The 16928-nt window shown below is 38.5% G+C and overlaps 1 protein-coding gene across 3 annotated transcripts in view; it reads left to right on the top strand.

Moving 5' to 3' along the window:
- The first annotated feature begins 2352 nt into the window (after nt 1–2352).
- Nucleotides 2353–16928, top strand: part of znf644b (zinc finger protein 644b) — a 32239-nt gene continuing 17663 nt past the window's right edge. For all 3 annotated transcript variants that reach the window (XM_069150925.1, XM_069150926.1, XM_069150927.1), the window contains exons 1-2: nt 2353–2602; nt 7932–7981. The gene's annotated coding sequence lies outside the window, so the exon portion shown is untranslated. The remainder of the gene's footprint in view (nt 2603–7931; nt 7982–16928) is intronic.

The raw sequence follows: 16928 nt of genomic DNA, 5'->3' as shown, positions 1-16928 counted from the left end.
AATTAACATTGTGGTAGTATACTTCTTCCAGAGTGCTATACTGAGGACATTGAATTTGCTTTATAGGATTGTCTGTCTTTGAAATTAAAATTCTTGTCATCACTTTAAACCCGTTTTTACAGAAAATAATAGACCTTTTTTCTGGAAAGACATCAGGACATGTAACAGTAAGAAGGGCAGATGTAAATAATGTATGAATAAATGTCTTGAAAAAAGGTCATCACTTGTACTCGGCTGAGGCAGACGGACTCACTTCAACTAAAGCTTAATTTATAATAGAAAAAAATAGAATTGTAAATACGGTGGAATGGTCAGGTGCTGACCTTGAATTCAGACTGAGGTCTGGAAGAGCCTTCATTAGTGAGCCAGTTCACCTGTGCCACTGCAGAGAGAGTATAGGACTTGCTGCGTCTGAGTTAGTGAACTCGATAATTCACACACTGTCTTGTGGCCTGTGATTTAAACTGGTTCTCTGCCTCTCTTTGTTAACCAGCTTCAGCATAATGATGTAGTTTTCTGTGATGTTCCAACACCATGGCTGGAGGCAGGAGTTTAGTCAGCAGCGTGCAGGATTGAGAAAAAAAAGTGAGCCACTGAAAATGGGAGAAAAATGGCTTGCAGTACCCCAAGGTAGGAAATAAATTGCAGACGATAACTAGTGAAGCAAGGCACAAACAGCATAATAAATTGTTCAAGATTTTGCTCTCATTTTGCAGAGCAAAATCAAACTTTGGAGTGCGCAGTTGGCAGGCCATTAAAAGAATTACTTCATGCTCTGAAAACAGAGGGATTGTGTCAATCCCTATATCTCACACAAAAAGACAAGGCACTCTTTGGGATTGCTTTGTGTTTTCTGCCATCTAGGTGGGTACAATGATGAGCTCAGATCACAGCGAGGCAAGCACAAATACAGTAAGTGACTTGGAACTAGCTTTGAAAGAAACATATCTCTGTTGAATAAGGAGCTAAACCAAGAGTTAATACACAATGGCATGGAGTAAATAAATATTTATGCACAAATATTTATGTCTTACATTTTCTCAATGTATCAATATCAATGATTAATGATCTGCATTCCACACTTTTAATAATTTAGCAAAAATAAATAAGTCATATTTTGCCCACTCTATAAATATTCAAGAGTTTTGGAGACATTTTTGTTGTCTGCAGACTATTTATTGTAGATAATAGCAATCACTGGAGCGATGTGCACTGAGAGATTTGTTAGTTGTTTGCTTAATCTAATAAATATTTCATATGTTTTTGAATATGAGAATTAGCACTCCAATGCAGACCCCACATGCAGAATAACTCTTCCTCAATGCACCGGTCAAACGCAAATTATTTCACACAATAAAAGCAGAGGAAGGTTTGAAATTCTGCTTTTAATTCTTTCTGTTTACTGTAGAGTCAGAAATAATAATATTCTGACAGAAAGTCTAATTGTTATGCTGTACTTTTCTAGGCTCTAAGTCACATTTAAATGAAGTTGAAGTGTGGAGCTGTTGCAATATAATCCAATGCACTAGTCTTCTGTCTAAGTAGCCTCTGATAATAATCATCTAAACATGATCCAGACAGTTTCATGGATAAGGCTTAAACATTAGTTCCTTGTAGCTGTAATGAGATATGGCTAAAACCACGCTACCAGCCTGTGATCTTGCATTGTTTGATGGGAATCATGTTAAATGAGGCAACGTGGAAAGAAATTATAATTAATAACACCAAAACACATCGATGATGACATGACTTTTCTCTGAGAGTAATGAAGTTTGATGATTTTCCAGTAGAAACAGAAATAACACTTGGGCAAGAGAAACCACGAGACAGTATTAATAATGCATTTTCAGCACACATTCAGCAACATTATTCTGCAATTTAAATGAGGGTTAAAGCTCGCTGCTTTACTTGAACAAGAGCAATTGGACATTAAATATAGAAAAGTAGCATATTTTCACCAGTGAAATTTCATTCATTCATTCATCTGAGCCATTTTAAAATTCAGTTCGAGGCCAGGAGAAATGTAACCCTTTCTGTCCTGCTTGAAGGACATGTTCTTCTACATGGTGAGTGACACAGTTGTGGTTTGTTAAACCCAAAAGGGAGCAACAAAGGAAATGTACACTCAGACCAATAGTGGGCAGGCTACCATACCCTGCCTCACAGTAATATTGGGCACCCTAGAATAAGTTAGAATACTGAATTGAAATATGATCTTGTAAGATGAGACTCTTATTAGTGCACGTGTCCCTGTGCCAGAACAAGTATGCAAGGTCACGTCAGGTGAAGGTCACGTGCCTCATTAACAAACTTAAAACTCTTACGTTGTAACGTTCAGTTATTTCCTTTATCGGAGGGACATTGTACCATTTTGGTATGTTGCTCTAAAATGCGTCGTTTCTTCAGACTGGCAGCGCAGTAAAATGGACATAAGGGGTCGGCGTGCAGTCTGGGTGACGCTCATTTTTCTACCTCCTGCCGTGAACATCCCTCTCCTCCAGACCAGAGTGTAACCTGCGGGATTTTACAGCAAAATGGCGACAGTGGGAAAGACGGAGTGAGATGGAATGACAAACTGGAGGACAGGATCGGTCGTCCTGAGGTAGGTGTCGCAGCCTGCTGTTCACTGTGATGTGCGCAGGGATGCGTCGGAGCCAGGTGCGGTCAGTCGAAGGTAAAACACCGCAGCGACGGAGGGCTGTTCAAGCTGCAGCTTTGTCGTCTCACATTTAACTTAAATGGGTTCACGGTTGCGACATTGAGCATTTGTCGCTGACACCGTTTTCTCTGTGCGTCTCAGCCTCGTCGGCAGAGCAGCTGGCGCACTGTCGCATAGCCTGTCAGAATAAAGTCACCGCTTACACACAGCTCTTTGCTATCTGAGTTCATCTCAACTTGCACTGAGCTCAGAAGACATGTTCACTCTGAGTTATTAAGTGATATGACGTTTATTGTTACATTGATCATATTTGCAGGACATGGAAACCATTTTATGCTGAAAAACATGATCGTATAAACTTGGTTGCTCAAGTTTTATATCTCTGACTTCCTTATCTGTCCTTAAATTGGCTATTAGCAACACAGTGATTAAGGTGGTACTGTTAACATTGAATGGAAGTTCAAAAAGCAGAGGTGCATTGTAATTCCAAGTGCAATCAAAGCTGTAAAGTCCTGCAGGAGCCAGCCTGCGTCCCTGCCCTTCATCCTCTCATTTGGGTCACAGAGCTAAATATTAATTTTTATTTTTTTTTTCTCCCTCAAACTGAATTAACCAGTGACTAGTTTGAAAGAATCTGTTCAAAGGGTATTTCTAGAATCCTTAAGGAAATAATATTCTGTCCACTAATTGATGAAAACATATTTTTAAACAGTCACCCAAGTTATGTCTGTTTCCAAATCAAAACAAAGATGGCAGCCTCTCCAGCTGCCTGATCGAAAACAAAGTTGCAACTATGTTGTGTTGTTTTAAAATATCTAAACTGTAAAACGATTTTCAAAATATTTGTTAGCATGACAACAACGGAAGTGTTTTAATAAGTTACTGGTAATTAAATGTATTTACTGGAATTACATTTATTATCAAGTTTATCCTTAAATTCTTAAAACTGAAATTGAATGGGTTTTTTTTTGAATAACTATGACAATACGGTAACACAGACTGATGAGCAAGTTGAAGAGTAGCTGAGTTTTGGTATAGGCTACTGGAAGAAGTGATGCGTTCAGATGTTAATGGCTGAGCTGGCAATACACATCTTGGAATAAAAATGGCTAAAGAAGCATTTATGGATTGATTTATGCATTTATGGATAGAAAGTCACAAACACATTGATTTATAAGGAGGTTGTTTTCATTGGGGTTGATTGGACTGGATCTGACTCGTAGCAGTGATCCTGAACCGAATGCATGTGTTGTATTGTGTAATATACTGTGGAGGGTCATATTCAATGAAATGTTATACATAGTTTGATTTGACTGTTTTTCCTGTGGAAGTATTCTCGACATTGATCAAAAAAATAAGATTTGATCAAAAAGTTTCAAGACTGTTCCTGTTGCGCTTGAATGGTGCACAGAACAGTAATGCATGTGAAGCAGGAAGGAGCAATAACTTTCATCAGTAAGTATTCCAAGTAGCGTTGGCTGATCAACATCAGCACCTGGTTGGCATATGTTTTTGTGACCAGTGGTACGGGGTGGGATGTTTGTGATTTCACCGTGGGACTTTAGCGAAAAGCACTCATTGAATATTTTTTTTTAACTCGAGACATCAGCAAGGGAGACTGTTTGGAAAACTTTTGAAAGTCTAAGGCAGTGCAGCAATGAGCCTGGTGAGGTGTTTTGAGTGGCATTTAAATTTCAAAAAGGGGAAAACATCACTGTACGCATCCAGGTGGCCTATTGTTGATATTCTTGGGGGTTGTGCAACGCAATTTTATCCCCCCGGGGTCAGACTGTCAACACCGAGTTCTTCTGTCAAGTTCTGAGGCATCAGAGGGAAAACATTTGGCGCAAATGATCTGAACTATGCTGTGATAGCAATTGGGTTCTGACACGCAACAACATAATCATCGTTCCCAACACCTCGGACTCACCAGATTTAGATCCCGATGTCCTCTCCCTGTTTGTTGCCCATAAATTTGACATAGAATTTTAAGTGCGCTCTCTGTTCAAGTTTCAGGTCCAAGGCGAAATTTGTGTTATGCATGTACAACTCTTAACGAAAACGTGTAACACAGATGCTCATGTTGATTAAGTGGCGTAACTTGGAAAACGTGCCCAACGAAGTTGTTGCTTCTCCCTGCTCCATGAGCGTCGCTAGGCTGCGCTCCGTTGTCAGCAAGAACAGTCTCTGAACTTTTTGATCACACCTCGTATGAGGTGTTTTAGACATTATTTTTCTGTAGTTGTGTTGTGAAAGAACTTCCAAAAGATTAGATCTTCTTACTTTGCAGTTTGATTGTCTTAGACTTTCAAATTAATAATATACATATTTGTTATAAGTGTGGAGAAAAATCAATAGCACACACAAAATAAATTCTCCAACCTACTCAATCAAAAGCATTAATACAATAAAAAGACTACTGTAATAACTCTAATCTATTAATAAGTGTGGGCTAGCCTTGTATGGAAATAATGAATACAATTCAATTTTGTTACATCATTTTATTAAATCACAACATAAGTCATTTCATTTAGTAAGGTCCTTACAACAGAAACATACAATGTTATATCCAGGAACTTAATAATTCAAGAATTCCCACATGAACGACATTTGGAAGAAAAAAAATGGTCTTTTAAGAGGAAGAAAGCTCTGACAGAACAAGACAGAGGTGGGCGGCCTTCTGCATCGACCGGTTGGTTGTGAGGAGAGAGCGGAGACAGAAAAGAGCTGCATAGAGACACTGAACAATAAACCCTGGGCAGGTTGGTAGGGCCAGTAACTGCAGATCAGAGACATGATGCTCTGCAGCCAGGGACACCTGCAGAGAGCAACAGAGAGAGAGACAACAGAGAGGAATAAGCACAAACTACAGGAGAGAGAAGACAATGAAGCGATCGAAAGGGAGCCTTTTACCGTGGAGCTGGTAGTAAATGACAGCGAACTGGTGGTAAACAATCACAATTCACTGAGATGAATCATGGGTTATCATGATTTTGGTCAGTGGTGAACACTTACATTTAATTACGATAATAATAGTCAGTGACAAACAAGGTTGTCTGTTCTGTGATGTTCTGAGACACTTGATTGATAGGACAGGCGGGCAAAATCTGGCCACTGCACTGCACTTCACACAGTGAGTGTGCATCACACCCCTGTTATCAGCTCTATCAAAACAAAGTAGACCTACATAAGTGAGTCCATCACTCCCTGCAGGTGTCTAAGGATGAGCTTACACAGCTATGGAAAAAAGTCAGCGGCAGCTTAACAGCCTTGTGTAGGTTTTACTGCATTAGTATACCGCAGAGAGTAAAGGAGTCAATTGCTCGACTAAATAAATCAGATGGTTGAGGCATGTTATCCACAAATTGATTATATGTCACTTGACAAGGTCAAATATTTTAACCAAGATGCCTGAAGTCCCCGAATGCTCAGCATAGCAAACAGTTATGTGTTCTCCGTTGGCCTGGCTGGCTGCTTACGCAGCTATAAATGAAGACACCTGGGACTACTTATATTGAGCACACTGGACTGAATTAGCAACTCAGCTGAGGAACAGCTGCAGACATGAGATATTTTAGTAATCAGATGCACCTACCAAGCACATTGCAGATGTGAAGAAATGAGACCGGCAAGTTTTCATAGCATTATATTGACTGAATCACTGTTCACACCATTAAACCATCACCATGATATTAAAACCAATCACAGTTGTTTCTCTTCGCAGCAAACATATTAAACTCAGTTCTGCCGGTTTCCGCTGCGGCTGCAACCTCAGAGTATTTTCATTCTTGTTTTGCCCATAAAATGTTGGAAATCGGTAAAAATGTCCATCACAGTTGTTGTGAGCCCGAGATACTGTCATTAAATGCTCTTTGCCCAACCAGCAATCCAAAGGCACTTGTATAAAACAGAAAAGCAGCTAATTATCACATTTGAGTATCTGAAATCAGGGAGTTTTTAGCAATTTAACAGAAAATAGTGAACTAGTAACTCTTAAATTGAAAACAATGTTCAGCTTTGGTTTAAAGGCACCACTTACACTTTCAGGTTTTCATGTCCAGTTCATAAATATTAAGGACATTAATGATTATTGGCTGTCCCTATGTTATGCTGTTTACTTGCCATTTAGGCTAACTAATTATGGCATTGCTGTAACAAGCAATATACCAGAACTGCAATTCATGATTTCCCTTATTGATAAGTATATTCATTTTGTTAAAATTTTGTCTATAGATTGTCAGAAACTAGTTCAAAATTAACGGCCATATTCTTATATTTTGTCTTGATATAGGAAATAAGAACTGACTATCAAATTATTAATATGTTTTGCTTTCAGAAAGTGTTTCAGAAGTCACAGGAAAGGACACACTTCTTCTTCAGGGTCTCGGAGACATCATCTGTCTGTGGTTAAATATGAGGAATTTTCATTTGCCCTGAATGATTCGTGTTTAGAGTGCTTTTTATGCTGTACTAACCTCACAAATCTCACTTTTAGCCTGTTAACTTGTTTGTTAATGCTGAGTATATAGCATAAAACACAGACTATTTGGTTGTTTGACATAATAGCAATGTTCAAGGTAATTTCTCCCTCTTCAAATGTATTCGCTCAGATTTTGAGGGTTTAGAACGCTTCACTACTCTGACACATTTGCCTCATTTACACCTGCTATTAACATGTGATCTGTATCTGGATACACAGATCTGAGCCAGGGGTCTACTCATTACTGTGCCTGCTATTGGATCCCATTGCAATATGCAAATTGGTTTGGTTGTTGTGGCTGGTGCATCCCAGGTCAAGGAAACTGCTGCTTACTCTGTTTTTTTTGTCCATTGCTAAGCTAATATTATACTACCTATAGCTTTTGTCCAGCTTGCTTGAGTTAGCAGGAAGAGGTGGAGTGAGGCGACCTTTCAACTAGCTGCTCGGACTTTTATTTTTTTAAGAATGTGTTCGAACGGTATGCATCACATTTACACCTGGTTTGAGTCCATTTTTTTGAAATTATTATTGGATGAATATTGTTTTTACACTAACAAATAATACGGTTTGTTAATTAACTTATCATTTCAGGATGTAATCCCACCCTACTAAAGTTTCTTTGTGTCTATAGATGTATTTTTCATGAAAAAAAATCTCCTTGCAGCTGCGTGTGTCAGATGGATTCACTAAATGTGACCGAAATCCTCCCCATTTGATCAAAGTTTGTGTGGTTTGTAAGGCTTATTAACAAAGTTTCAAAACATTTACTTGTTATTTTCCCCTCTGTTGCAGATGTGTTTCCTAAGAACAATGAGGCGGAATCAGCATCTCAACACAGACTTGTAAGTAAGCACACGTTAACAGTTTTTTTTTTTTTCATTTTTTTTTTTTTTCATTGTTTTATCTTGTTAAACATGATGCATAACTATTCAGTTCAAGTTTCTCAAGTATGACAGAAGCAGGTGGCATTAATGGAATATTGTCTCTTGTTAGAAGTGATATTTTCCACTCATAGTTTATGATGCAGAATCACAACAAGCTGACATGCAGTGAAGCATACGCGTTTATAATTCGATTCGTATAACCACTGGACTGAAATGAATACATTTGAGCAGAGTAAGATGAGCTTTAACTTTCTTCTGCTATCATTATTATAATCGTAATAGTGGAGCATAAACCTAAAATGTGACCGTGTCTGAAGAGGTATTATCATTCAGAGGCACAGATGCATGTCTCCCTACCAGCTTAACACCTGAAACTGTAGCTCAGATGTGTGAAATGCTCTGAAACTATAGCTAGGTGTGATTACCAGTCAAATTAAATCTGAGATGTCAGTTACATGTGTCACTGCTTCCACTTCTACACTTGGCAGGTTGTAAGGAGTGACAAGCTGGCTGTTGATTATTTTCCAGTGTGAAACAGAATCACTGATGCACAGATTGTGTTTACAATACCCCACTTTTTGTTGAGTTATCTTAAAACCGAAGTGACTTTTGTGAATTCTGATGTTCAAATTGCCACCATATTGACATTGCACTATCAGCAAATACTCAGTCATAGTTGATCAGCGGTCATGTGTGTCTTCTTTATTTATTTAAGCAAAAAAGCTAGTAAGTTGTCTGATAAAATGAGATAAAGCTTAGACATTACATACAAGAAGCTTTGTTTGTCAAGTAATTTCCCATTAGAATACTGGTGAAAATAAATATGATGTTGTCCCTTTAGATGACAATCTTTGATACATATTTTTGTCGGCACTACTAACATCACTTTAATTGTGAACAATTTTGACATTTTATTAATAGTTGTGTCATTTTTAAGCAGCAGTGTCTTTAGATTTTGGACTTCTGATTAAATCAAACAAGCAATTTAAAGGTGTGGACCGGTCTCATTCAAGTAATTTTTGGACCAAACAATTATTAGAAATAATGTAAACAATATTAATAGTTTTCTGATGACTCATTAATGAAGACAGCAGTTATATTTATTTCAGCCACTCAGTGTACATTAAAATATCGGAATAATTTGAGTCTCATCCACTTTTCAGGTATTTCAATGAACATTTATATTCAAAGACAGATTTAGGCACAAAGCAATGCAGAATAAATCTATTACAAATAGTTTTTTTCATTTTTGCATTGGTTTTGCATTTATTTGGTAATTTCAGTTCCCAGTTTTGTTTGTCTTTCTCTAGCTTTCGTTTCAATGAACATCCACTGTTGCCACTGTAGCAAACAGAATAAAGATACAAGAAGGCTTTGGTTAATTTGCAACAGCAACTGTACTGTGAAGGATTTACAGGAAACTTACTTTCGTTGAATTCCTACCGTTAAAGGTTAAAGGTTCATTCTTGTATTCTGATTCTTTAACATGATGCAGCCTGATTATAAAAAAGGCCTCAAACAAGGAGCTTTTGAGGACAATTTGCATTTTATTGACAACACCTAAACTACAGAATTCTATTTCTTTTTAAGATTGAAGTTTAGGATTTGTTTTATGTTCACAAATCGGAATTTATGTTTAAATTGAGTGTCACTCCCCTTTTAAAGAGACATCTGAGTGACTTTTTCTCGGAGAGGAATTTCTTTTAAAGAAGAGACAAACTTCAGCTACTTGAATCTTAATTCACAGGCAAGGGAGATTTCTGTGGTCCATCAGAGGCTGAATGGAGAACTGAGCTGCACACAACTGCTGCTCAGCCTCTGCAGATCAAGCCCTCGGCTTCACTTGGGCTGTGGACCATTTCCTCCACTAAGGGGCAGAATATGATCACTGATACTCTCAGCCCTCACTTTAAGGGATGATACTATCAAAAGCAGCATCAGTTAATGTGGACTGTAGTCACTGAATAATCTGACTGTGCAATCTAAATTAGATGATAAAAGATGGGATGATTTATGTATCTGGGGATATTTATTATATGAAACCTAAAAGTAAATAATGAACAAAGGCCAAAAAAAAAAATCCTTATGAAATCATAATTACCTGCAGTTGCAATTAAATAATATTTTTATGGATATTAATGAAATGACAGTAGAGATCATTTAGTGTGTGTTTTTGAGGAATAATTTAGTGTGCCTCCATTGTATTTGAGTTAATCATGGTTTTAGTATATTGGCATAGCTACAGTCAAATCCTAAGGCTACCGAATACATTCCTGCAGTTTATGTTATATTTTAAGTTTGATCCAATGCACACAAGTCTGCAAGAATGTCAAATCAGTATGGTCTTGTATTTATCCCTCTGAACATTTCACAAGTCCAAACAACCTCTATTTTTGAGGGTTGGGATTAGCAAGCTTCCATTGTACATGAGCTGGGAGGCGGCTAACCCTTTCTGTGATACCTATCTGAGGTTGAGCTCAGCACTTTCCTCATTAATTTCCCATTTATTCTTAGAGTTGGATGTGATATTTTAGAGATTTGAGCATGCGGGGCACAGGTTAGGTGCAATTATGCTGACGGAGGGCTTTTACAGACATGCTCAATGAAATCTGGAGTACAGGATTATACATGTAGAAAGTTATATAATGATTAACCTTCATTTCAGTCTCCTCCGTAATCTCTAGCAGGAAAATCCTCTTCCAATCAGCTGCAGTCAGGTATATTTCTCCATCCTGATAAATGACCTTCAAAATCATAGACAGAGGCAGTCCTTTTTCTTGTGCTTTTGAAGCATTTCTTTGCCCTTTCAGGTAGTTCAAATGCTTGCTTAAACTACATTCCACTTCAAATTCTTCAGCTGTGAGGCTATACATATTTTTTCTTCCAGACACCCTGCAGAGTAGTTGACCACTAGTAGCGCTGTGGAGGAGTGTTTTGGTTAGTGGGCCCTCGATTTGTTTGTCATACACACTGAACGTTAGTAGAACTTTGTTTACAAGACAACTCCACAGGGCACCTGTAAGGTATCATGGTGGTTTGTTTTATTACCTTTAAATGAAGATATTAGCTTTCTAGCATCACGTAATACGGTTAATGTGACTGAAGTTAAGGTATGAACTTGTGCCACAGGTGTCTTTTGGCACTTCAAAGACTCAAAAAATGAATAAGCAATTTCTAAAAGTAATCTTTAAAAATATTTTTTTAAGTTTCAACAACAAATCAACTTATTTCATAAATTAGCCTGAGTTTGAAATGAGACACCAAAAATTATTTCTGATTTCTGAGTACTGCACCAGATTTTTTTTTTTTTACATTTTTTGTAACTGGATATTTTTAGTGTGACTTTGAACTTGTGGACATATGAGATAGTTTTATGTGTTCAGCTTTTTAACTTGCTGTTAGCAAATGCAGTGAAAGACTGCTTTTTTAACTAGATGGAAAAGAAAAATCTTGTTAATCCGCTAATTAAATAGAAAAAATTGTGAAAGCCTAAATGTCACAGTTGTTAAGCACCATTTAATTGATTACATGTATTGATGTCATAATTTTTGAGTTATTATAGAAAAATGTGTAACACTATTAAGGCTGTAATTTATATTATTTAATGTCACGGGATCATAAACTTCTGAAATCCTTTTTTTTTTTCCACAAATGCAGTATGATTGATAAAGCGACACCTAGCTGCTGCTATATTTTCTCTTTTTTTTACATCGATGCTGCAGAAAGCAGGCTTTCAGAACAATGGCGCTTCCCTCCCTCACCCCTCAAAGAAAGGACATTTTCTAGCCCCTTTGATTTGGTCCGATTTGTTTTGATGTGAGGAGTGAGTGGTTTTTAAAATCTCCTTAACTCCCCAGGCCTAGCACAGCCTCCCACAGGGCTAATGACCGTAGCCTGGCCCATGTTGAATAATACAGACGTTCATGAGGAGCAAGTGGGGAGGTGGGCAAGGGGTTAGACACGGGCCCTCCGACTACAGTACACCTCCATTGATAAGATTGTATTAATTGGTATGAATAGAGAGAGTTTTCTCTCTCCTTGTATACATTTACCATTATACTCATTAGCTTCCCGTTGCCTCCCAGCGAGTTTCTCCTTCACATCCCCCGGGGTCTCCTGGGAGGCAATTTGCATCTCTCCATGGCGTCTCTCTGGGGTTATTGAGGAAATATTAGCCCCTTTTCTTCTGTGGCCGACCCTTTGATTTATTTAGAGCTGGGTCTGATAGAGTGGCACTCACATGTTAATGACTGGCGCTGATACAGGCCCCTGGTGCAAGACGACTCATTGATCTGGGTTGAAAAGGTACAATTGACAAGCAGTACTGAATAATTGTCTTACACGCGTCTGTGAGTGTGTGTGTGTGTGTGTGTGTGTGTGTGTGTGTGTGTGTGTGTGTGTGTGTGTGTGTGTGTGAACCTTGAGAAATGACAAGGGAATCCCACTGCTGTCAAGGCTGCTGTGCTCCAGCTGTCCACTCTTCCTGATAGAGTTAGATAAATAGGCTTTTGTTGGCCTCTGAATTCCTTGTGACTTTTTGACAGCCACAGTTTTGGCTTCTTCTCTTCAGAGTCTCTCTTCTTTTTTATTTGCTGCTCCTGTCATCTCTTTGACCCCATGTGATCACAGTGTTGCTTATTTTATCCTCTTCCAGGGCTCTACACCCAATCAGAGGCCAGGGACAACACACTTGATCCAGTTTCTTTTTAGAGTTGTTCGTCCTGGTCTAATAATAGAATTCAAGGTGACTACTGAGGGATCACTTTGGTTGCCATTAGTGAGAACTGAACCCGTGCTACCTGGTCCCCCACCGTCCCATCCCTGCCATGGTGCACTCATATTATGTTTTAAAGAAATATAATGAGAGATTTCATCCTAATACCTGCGATGCTTGACATGCCTCCAAATTTAAGCTCACTGATGTCTGCTCGGCAATGTAGAGCCTGTCCTCAATTTGGAGAGCAGTTTGACACACTCCCTTTCATCTGAATGGTCACATGTCTACGGCAAAGCGGCAGCAACAAAGTTTGATATATATTCCTTTTTTTCCCCCCATCTTTCCCAACTAGAGAGAGAAGCATCTGAGCATGCCTAATCATAGCAACAGCTTCTGTCTTGCTTAGTATTTATATATTTTCAGTTATATGGTAATAATAACATTTAATAAAAGTCAACATCCTAACTGCCACTAAACAAAAATACCCACCACCGCAATCGCAGCATCTTCTCTGCATACTTATAACAGATTAGAGGTTATGTATATCAATTGCGCAGCTCATGCATATTGTTATGAAGGAGAAATGCAGGAAATGGAAATGTGCCATTTCAACGAGCCGGCACAGCTTGCCAAAAGCAGGCAAGTGGGTAGTGCTTGCGGTGATGGTCGGGTTTGTTTTCCTCTCAGTGTTGGGAGATGAGAAGTCATGTATCTAAACAGAGCAGATATGATGTTTATGAGGGCCATCTGCTTTGGCAGCCCTCCTGTGCCCACTGCCCTCCTCAACGTGAGAGCAGCCTCATTAAAACGGTCACATGCCTGAGAAATTTCTGACTGCTGTGTTTTTTTTCCCCTTCTTCCCCCCTTTAAAAGGAGTAGAGTTTAAAACTAACAAAGCCTTGGGAAATCCCCATCAGACATCCCTCCCTTAATCCATTTAATTTTGAAAGGTATTGTTTAAAGCTTTAAAGTTTATATCGTTTAATCCCCCTCCAACACTACGGGCAGCAAATGAGGCCGTGTCAGCAGCTTGAACAGATATAATCTACTCCACACAACAGAAAATCCTCCTTCAAGACAAGGTTGCATGAGTTTCCTGTGAACTCACTGTTTGATGTTTCTACCTGCTATTGAACATGACTTCTGTCTTAACCCAACTGTCACTCGCTCCCTGTCCCCTTTTATCACTCCGAATGTTCTCGCTTCACCTTTTTTCATCAGTAAATCTACCATCACAGCCATTTCACTCATTCCCTTTTTTCGGAGGGGGGAGCGGGGAGAAGTTTGTTGTGGACAGGTTCCATTTTTTTTATTTAGGATTTTTTTTTTTCCGCCAGTGTCAAACCTTGGCCAATGGGATTTTGTTTTGAGAGATTCAGACAATCTCACCTGTGGTTCACGGCTCTTGCCAGTTTGGCTCTTGTCTTAGTGTGTCTTTTTGTAGTTTTCTTTTCCACTGAATGTGCAAGTCGTGAATTATTTCTTATGTGTCAGCCCTCCACAGATTTCTTGCCATATTGTTTTCTATACTATTACTTAGCTTTAGAGTCGTTCAACATTTTGTAAAATATTTGTATCTGCTTTCTTGACATGAGATTAAGTTTGATAGACTACTATTCAATCTGTGCTCAATATAGAGCTCCAGTTTAGCTCAGCACAAATACAAGAAACAATAGGGGAAACCGCTAGCTTAGCTCTGTCTAAAATAAACTAAATGTGCCAACAATAACCTTTACACTTAATGTTTTATTTTCATTAAACAAATACAATGTGACATGTTAATTAGTAAGCTTTAATATTGCTGGTAGGTGGATTCTGTTACCTTTGGACAGTTAGTTTCCCCCGGCTGTGAGTCTTTGTGCTAAGTTACTGTACACTAGCCAGCTGACGAGCTACCAGCTATTTTTAGCGTACAGCATCTCAGGCCTGTTGAAAAGTAAATTTATACTACTGTACTTACAAAAATGAAATCAGCAAAAATGTAACTGACTCTAACTCAGACATGATCTATGAATATAATTTGCTAGCTGCTATTAGTACACGAGTATGCATTTTATTGTAAACTATTGTAGAGACTGTGTACTTTGTGATTGCAATAATTAACGCAAATTCCAGAAAGCTGAGGGCGTACGGTTTTACAAAGTTCCCAGAGTTTTCAGCAAAAAGGGTTTTCAATAGAAGCTGTTAGCGATATTACAGCACTAAGTATGCATTTTCAAACCAAGCATGCTTTATTAACAACAACAACAACAACAACAACAACAACAACAAAATAGCATTTTCAGTTAGCAACCTCCAACCGCTCCTCTCGTCATCAAAACAGGCTGCATGCTGGCTGACTGGAAAAAAACAGAACAGGAAAAAATGGAAGAGACTGGGTTTATGGCAAATGCGGGTTTATGGGAATGAGGAATAAATTAAATTAGGTTTATACACACGTCAACTATGTGTTGAATTAATATTATTTATAAAGCATTTAAAGCCTTTATTTTTGCAGCAGATGTAGCCTATATTACAGTCACAGACTGTCTGTTTTGTAAAGCTACGCCACTATGAATGTTTTGGTAAACTTGGGCCCACGGCTCTTTAAGTTAAAAAATATCAGAATACAATTTTTCTTCATTTTTGCCAATGTCTGCAATTTTACCACCAAAATCTCATAAATCTAGTTTTTGAGAAAAGCCACTGCAAAATCAATCATTTTTCATATCAACAATCAGTTCAGAGGCAACAACCACACCAAAGCTAGTGACCCTGTTGCTGGCTGTAGCTTCATATGAGTTAGGGAGTCATAGTCCCGACATGATGTCTTGGCTATCCTCAGTTTCTGTCACTTAATTCAAATTCAATCTGTCAGACCTCTTCTTTCCTCCTCCTTGTTTGTGAACAAATACATTGAAAATATAAACTTTATTGGCTTTAATAACAAAAATAAAAACAACATTTGGGATTTGTCCACTTTTTTAAATATCTCATATTACAATTTTATTATTTTTTTTTTTCAGTTTTAGCTGTACTCTCTAACATCTAAAAACTTCAACAATATAAATCCTCCTCAGACATGTTCATGCACTCGAGCTTTTGACTTTTACTTGGAATGATCACTGTCTCATAGAAAACAATGTCCCTTCAAGCCTGCTAAAATCCTTAGCCTACTGCAACATACAGCTTATGTATCAAAGCAGGATTTGTCGTTTCCCACCGGTTCCGTCTGCATCACGGTCACTGGAGCTGATCGTCGGCATTCACGTCGATACCTCATATCTCCACCGGTCGCACCGCGTGTCACGACCAAAACACACAAGCACTGCATGGCACACGTCTAAACAGCTGCTTTTATTGTAGTCAATGTAAACTTCCACTAGGTGCTATTTTTACAGCATCACCGCTCCTAAAATATATTTTTTTGTACTCTGTGACTCCCCATAGCAGTTGATATTCTCCTCTGCTCCTGGGGAAGCTCAACTTGCTCACCTTTTTCTGGTGCAGTCTCACAATGGATGAGGAGAGACTATTGGACGAAGTCAAGAAATATCCTGAGCTATTCGACCCACAATTCTGTTATTACAAGGACAATGGGCAACTTATCATTTAGTTTTTTCCATGCCATGTAGAGTCTTCACGCATTGCGGTGCGTCCAATCGGTAGCAGCTGACGCATGACCCGCCGCGATGCTGTGGCACCTTGTTGTTGTTTTTTCAGCTTCCGGAAGCGAGTCCGCTCCCCTAAAGATAGGTGCTAAATGTATTTTTGATGGAGATCACAAAAGCTGAACAATGCAAATTGACCGAGCATTGTCTGCAAAATAGTTAAAAAATAATTAGGAGGATTCATGTTTTTTTAACAACTAAAACACAGCAAGCTGTTTAAATCGTGTCTGTATGCTCGCACAAAGTAGGAAATAACAACAACGACAAAACGGACAAAAAATAAATCATTTAACAATGTTTACCCACTAGAAGCACAAAAACCAAGGGACAATGATCAAATCAGGAAGTTAAAGAAACAAAAACAACAAAACAAAAGAAACAGGTAGGCAATACGCTTTGCTTCTGAAGTACTTCTGGTATGAAGCTGGGCAACGAACAGAACCAAGCAGCATGCGCCGTGACAGACCCTTGCCTGGTGGAAAACAGTTTTAAGGGCACTTCCCCAAAAAAGTCAATTTCTTCCATTAATCTGCCATTT

Source organism: Embiotoca jacksoni, unplaced genomic scaffold (assembly GCF_022577435.1).
Source record: "Embiotoca jacksoni isolate LCO1_2020_lvr unplaced genomic scaffold, fEmbJac1.0.p SCAF_16, whole genome shotgun sequence".
Classification (NCBI taxonomy): Eukaryota; Metazoa; Chordata; class Actinopteri; family Embiotocidae; genus Embiotoca; species Embiotoca jacksoni.
The sequence above is the reverse complement of the archived record's forward strand: the minus strand, read 5'-3'. Positions and strand labels throughout refer to the sequence as shown.